The following is a 7,044-nucleotide window of genomic DNA, read 5'->3' as shown; positions in this document are numbered from 1 at the left end:
TTTCTTTTTTTCTGGTGATGCTTGGTAATGAATGCTGAATTTATGACAGTGACAGCCTGAATTTTGTGTTTGTTGCTTTTCAGCTGGAGATTGTTGCTGTGCCATGAGTGGCTGCAGAAGGGAACCTAACATGATGCTCTGCATCTCGGCTTGATGGTCCAGCCCTGGCAAGCCAGTGGAACGGGCTGATGAGTAGGAATGTGTTTTCCTTGTTGTCTATTCCACAGGAAACTTGAACCTGAAGTAGGAATGTTAAAAGCAGCTGCAAGTGAGTGATCCAAAGGATTACTGAATCCAGACACCAGAGTGATACAGCAACCCTTCAGTGCAGAGAGGCAGAGTTCAGGGAATTGCTGAGGAAATAAATAAATTTAAAAAAATAAAAAAAAAATAAAAAGAAAGGAAGGACAGTGGAAACTGTCATCTGAAAAATGCCAGAATATCTAGTGCCTGTCCCACAGGGTTGGACTTATTTCTTTGAAATTTTACCTCCTGTCCACCTTTCTTTTTTTTGTTGGAAATGACTACTGTGTTAAATTCAATGACCGTGATTAGGAAGTTGAGTAATTCATCTTTTTTTCCCCGCTCCCTGTTTTGCTGTAGCAGACATGTTCAGGTGAAAGGTAGGTCAAATAGTCAGTATATAAATATACATAAAGATTAGAGACATTGGAAAAGAACTTCATTAAATTTGTGTATTTAAAAACAAAATTTATTTGACAAAAGTTCAAGTAAGTAAAAATACTGTCCTGAACAGTGAGTTACTGGTCACCGTGTCTTTCAAGAAGCTACAGTTGTTTAAGTTCATTTTTTTCCTGTTCTTTTTAATGAAGGCATTGTGAGGGAAGATGTTTTGCTTTCTGGGTTGCTCAGTTTGTTAATTTTGAAAAAACTAGGGGTTTGAAATTGAAATAGAACTGCTTTCCGTTCTTTCAAAAAAGCTGCAAGTGATGCTAAGATGTTTAATCAGTGATTTTAACTATCTTAGCAATGGAAATACCTTTAAAAGTATGGCAAAAGCATGTGGGTTTTAATTTTTTTAATTTATAGATTGTAAGAGATATGAAATATTTAGTCACTGATGTCTGTTAGAACTTAAACTATTAATTTTAAATATTTAGCTCAAAGACAAAAATATTTATAATTTTAAGTTGTCTCTATGTCAATTTTTAAACAAGAAAAGGGTACATAAAAGGTATTCTGGAGCTTATTTTATTCTAAGATAACTAAGTCCTAAGTGCAGTTCAGCATAAACACAACTCCCCCTTCAAGTGAATTTGAGCATCTGTGGATTTCCATTTCTGTTTTTCAGATTAGTGTGACTCTTTAGTCATCCTTCTCCCTAATTCCTTCTCAGGCCTTTGCAACTTCCAACCTGTTGCCCACTTTCAACCCTTGTTGATGAAAGCATCAAAGAGAAATAATTAATGTAAGTTTTATGGTAACTGTTGCCTCATTAAAGGGACCAACTTTGCAATTCAGGTGAGGGAAGGGCTGTAGGTAGAGATTGCTCAGGTTAGGCACTAGAAAATTCACGTAAGGGTGAGCCCCAGGAAGGCAGGTTTTATAAATTCTGATCTTCATGTAATAGTGAGTTTTATTTTCATGTCCTACAGTTTCCAACAGAATTTAAAAGGAAAAAAAATTTTCATTAACTTCTATAATTATATTTCCTTTTAGAGAGTTCAGATCAAGGATTAGAGAAACACAATGAACTACATGCTATAATTTAGTGAATCAATCAAGAGACTATTCACAAATTGGGTATCACCGTAGGCAGTTATGAATAATATGTTATAACTGTACTGCCTGGTGTGGATTATCTGTTAAATGTGGAGAGAAGATAATACCAAAAACTACTCCCCTTTAAAATGCATTTTTCTAGTAAGAGGAAAAGGGAAAAACACAATTTTGAAGAGGTAGAATGATCTTTTGAATAGCTTCTAACTAAAAGATTTCTGAAAACATCAAAGCACTTCATTACTGACAGTGACAGGCTGTAAAATGTTATGAGATATTAATTTCAAAATTATTTGCAAGATACAGTAAAACTGCCAAAAGGTGTCACTATAACCCAAGAAACTTTCAATTAATTTTCTAACATTATAGAAATGCTCTTGCCCAGCTACAAGACTTTCCCTATATGGTTTTGTGAAAGTAAAAAAAGGCATATTTTTAATTAACAAACTGTATTCCTGTATGCAGAGAAATCATCATCGAATGCATCTGTATTAGTGCAATGGTGTAGAAACTCTGCCCATTTTCTTTTTATGGAGAAACAGATATACCTCACATAGGAACTTTCCACGTAGAAATGCTTTAAAAGTCCTCTTACAGTGTAAGGTAAGAAATGAGTACTTAATTAGCAGTTTTCAGTGAGGAAAATTATAAATAGAAATTCTTACTTTCATTGTGGTACTATATATTAGCATCCCAGGAGCCACTATTTTTATTTTGTGTCCAACTGTGATCAGATGTCTTTCCTACCAGCAATCTGATCAGGAAGCAGAAATTAGAAACTAAAGAGGAGTTTTTTTAACCATTTGGAATTTGTGCTGGTTTTGCTGCAGTTAGGAAAATGAACATAGCATCTGAAAATGTGATTTGGGCTGACTCAACATGAAGCGTTTTTAAGGAAAGCACTCAGTTCTCACATATGGTAAAACAGAAATCAGGATTCTGAAGTCTTTGAATCCGTCTTCATTTATGGCAGAAAATGGTAGATGTAAAGCCATAGGTTTCAAAATCTGAAGGACCAGATTGATCATTTACTCTTAACCTTTTTATAATATGGGATCCCAGGTCACCTCTTTTATCTTTGACATCAGATGCTGTAGATCTTGAAGGCTGCATTCCTACAGTACCCTCTTTTTTATGTAGTGTTACAATGACTTTTACAGGTGCCAACAGAAAGACAGTCTCCCGACACCACAAATACAAAGGAAGAATTGGCTTCAGTCCAAAGTTTCGTGCCTAAAAATGGAATATGTTTGTCATCTGAGTGAACCTCTTAGGCACCACCTAAGGACATGGTTTAGTGGTGGACTTGCCAGTGCTGGGTTAACAGATGGACTTGACCTTAAAGGTCTTTTTCTGAAAGAATGATTCCATGATTCAATTAAATCTACCAGACAACTTTTACCAAGGCCTTGTCAAACTCACAGTGCTGTAAACATTAAAGTCTGCCAACCCTAGGACCTATGTGCAGGTGAAACCAATATTCATTATCTCTGCTTCATTACTTTGCTCCATTTGCAAGAAAGGCATTTAAAACTTTCAAAGACAGATTTGAAACATCAAAATGTTTTAATTCAATTTAATTTTAAGAAATCTTCAGCTAGGAAGAGAGGTCACTCAGGACTTTCTAGCCTTTGAGCTCTTGGTAAGAGCTAAAAAGACAAAGTCATCTCACTGTAAGAAAAGAAGGTTCCTCCAAATAACAAGAGCAAACTGTGATCCAAAAGTTACCTCACAAGCACCAGGGATGTGATCCCATAGCCTTGAAGAAAAAAGAAACTGATTAAAAATTGACAAAGTTATTCTTGTGTATTTCCTCTGGAGGAGCCCAGCAACCTCTGGTTATCATTAAGGCTGATCATTCAGCACGAAGTGAAGCATCTTTATGTTAATTCAGCAGGGACACCAAAAGGGTAAATTTACTTTCTCAGGATGTTAGTGTCAGAATGTCAATTACTGTGATAATTAGGTATTTGTAAAGAGATCAAAATTTTATATTTTACAAGCACTGGGAGAAGTGACTGCTTGGAAGACGATCAGCATATAAGATGTGTAAGTATATCCAGTCTGCACTGAAACCAGTAGCAAAAATCTCTTTTAAATGTGGCAAAGACTTTACCCCGTCCTTTATGTTGAGTAGTCATTGGTAGGAGCACCATAAAGATGGTATTTCAAGGCTTTTCAAAAAAGAAATGACTGTAACAAATTAGATAGCCTCTAGGTGTACATTTACTTGTACCTGTAGAAACTACTGTTCCACAGAAGTTATGTTTATTGCTAATTCTGATATCTGCAAGCTTGGTTTTCTTAAGGGGCTGCTACAACTCTGAATCAAGCCCTGTGTCTGCAAGGCACAGCTCTTTTTAGAAAGGCACATCTGCATGTGCACTTGACCAGTTTCAAGTTTTGTTGCAGCTCCCTTTTCTCTTGAACACCTGAAGTAGTGATGGTACATGAGCACACAGCAGTGGCTGTCTGCATGCTGGTTTAGGTATGTGTTGGGTCTAAAATGTGGTTTTAATACACTTACTAGTGGTCTCTGGGGATAGGAGTCTATAGTTTCAGTAGTATCTACAAGTTATGTGAGCCATATAGTTTTAATTTTAAAGCTATGTAAGCCGTATAGTTTTTTAAATTTTATGTAAGGAAAAATATTCCCTTACAAGTGCTTACAAATGCTGTCTTGGACTTGGCCTCCAGCTTGCAAACAGCAGATTAAAAATGAAATTATGTAATACATTGTGTTTTAAGGAGGTCTGAGATAACAAAAGGAGAATCATAATTTGGTATAATTTCTGAAAAAGAAAATCAGGGCATAGATTAAAACAGGAAAAAAAAAAAGCAGTGACAATGACGGCTGGGTCTGTAAGGGCTATCATGCTAGGTCTTACCAAGGAAAAGTTCCTCAGCTGATGCTCTGAAATGTGTGCTGGGATTGATGCCTTGGGCATCAGGATTAGTCCTGCAGGTATTGCCACGGCCTCATCCAGTGCATTCCTGTTGGGAATTGGGTAGTGCCCCTCTGGGTGGTGCCCCAGCAGGAGCAGGGCACTGCAAAGCTGCTGTGACAGTCTCTGCAGCAGTTTTGGAATCCAGGCAGTTTGCTACTCTGTGAGCCTGAGGAGGAGGAAACAGAGAAGCAGCACTGCTGCTGTCGAGCTGCCTGTCTGTAGAGAAGCAAGAGTGACACTTTCTTTAGACTTTAGAGAAAGGATCAGTGAATTTCAAGAGGAGCTGCTGCTGTAGCACCGCAGAAGTGCAGGCAGTGAAGGATTGCAGAGTAAAGAGGAGGGAGAGAGGAAACCCGCTGTGGGAAATGTGTAATTCTGTTAATGGTGAGGCAAGTGATATTGCTAACGAGAGACCCCTAAACCCTTGAGGGGCTCGTACCCTGCCAGGGGCCAGCCAGGATAGATCTCTGAGGGAGCCACTTGAATCAGCCCCAAATGCATGGAGGACAGACTTCAGACCTCTGTGCTAAATGCAACTAGAGAATGTGTGGAAAAGAGAAAAAAACCACTACATTTTAAGCATAACTCCTTTCTTGTGTCTGCTCTGTGCTCTCTTTATGCAAACCAGGACCAGAAGTCCAGAAAGATGGGCGAGATAAAACCCTTTTTTTCCACAGCTGCTGGCAGGTATGTGTTTTGAACACCACTTCCCAGGCTGAGTTCCAGTCTTCCAGAGTGAATTCCTTGCACTGGAGTTTGCGTCATTTCCAGTTTGGAGCCGGGGTCTTCCATGGTTTCAGGTGTTCAGCTGCCATAAGGACAGTAAGGATACCACCTTAAATGCCAGCAAATAGGTTTGTTTACATGGAGGACAGTTTTGTTGTGTAGATTCACATGTATATATTCCCAAACCCATACATACCTCTGGGGTCTGGCCATCTGGGATTCATTTTCTGTGTGCCTGGTGAAAATTGGAGAGGCTGTTTCAATGCACGCATGTTTGTGTGTTGGGCCTTTCCATTGTGGTGACCTTGCTGCTTTGCTTGTCCTCACACCCCAGTGATAAACCAGGGTTAGGGGTCTGGAGTGAGAAACCAGGAGGAATTCCTTGCTTTTGCTCAGTTTGGAAATGGCCAGATGCAAGGATGAGCAGTGTGAGGAGGAGGAGGAAGAAGAAGAAGAAAGAAGAAGAAGAGGAGGTGCAGCTGCTCCCAGGGCAGTGGGACATGCTGCAGGGAGGGTCACTGGTCAGTCCTTGAGTTGGCAGCAACAGCAGCTGCTGTTCAACCCATCTGGAGAGAAACATACCCAGAGATGCCCTGCTAGAGGCATGTGGATAGGTAGTGCTGAGATCTGGAGGTACCCATGCTCTAAATGCTTGCTACGGGAGGACTCTTCTGCAAGGACAAATGTGTTGGATGTGTCGAGCCAACACTTCTCTACATCACATGAATTATTCAAAGAGGAGAAAGAAACTCTAACCAGTGCTGCAACAAAAGAGACTGCAGCAAAGCCAGGCTCTCAGCTCCCTCTCACTCTCTTCTTTCCTCCTAGTTCATACTAGGAATAAAGGATTTCAGTGAGAGCTGCTTGCCTGCCTCACATAACCCTGAGAAAATATATTTTCCAACATTGCCGTCCTCAAAGTGGAGCTGGGTCAGTCCAGATGTTTGGTGTTTGTATTATGAAGAGTTCTAAAACCTAGAGACTGGGGGGCTGTGCAAGGAACCAGGAGAGTAATGGAGTGGTGGATGGGTAGTCCTTGCACAGCTTTGGCCTGGATTTACATCCCACTCAAACCTTCTCACTCAGTTCAAACACCCAAATGATGAGTTTTTAAGTGAAATGAACTCAGATCCAGTTTGTTTCTCTGGAGGAATTGCTTTCTGGGTTTCTTTTTTCTCCTCTCTCTCTGTAGAGTCTGGATAGACCAAGCTCTGAACAGAACTTAGGGGGAGAGTGTGGCCCCTGAGCCTGGAAGGATAAGGGCAGTGTAGGGCAGGAAGGAGAGTTCAGAGCCACGGCCACTGTCTCAGGGACCAGGTGGCCTGTGGACCAGGAGCTGGGGTTGGTGGCTGGGCAGCTGCCTGCACTCCACATGGCAACTCTCAGCTGGGGACTTTCAGGGGAAATCAATTCGTTTTGTGCTGGTGGCCTGATAAAGAACTGACAGGTTCTTAATTTAACTTTCCTTGTAGGAGTGAGGTAATGTGCCAAACACAAAGCTCTCTACTTTTCTAACAATCTACAGAGTTTCTGCCTTTCCTCTCACCTAAAGGGTGAAACTGATAGGGGAAGGAATATATGAAGTGATTTGTGACTTTGGTTTGCTGTTTTTTGCTTTTTTTATTATTAT

Source organism: Cinclus cinclus, chromosome 4 (assembly GCF_963662255.1).
Source record: "Cinclus cinclus chromosome 4, bCinCin1.1, whole genome shotgun sequence".
Lineage (NCBI taxonomy): Eukaryota > Metazoa > Chordata > Aves > Passeriformes > Cinclidae > Cinclus > Cinclus cinclus.
Note: the sequence above shows the minus strand (reverse complement) of the source record.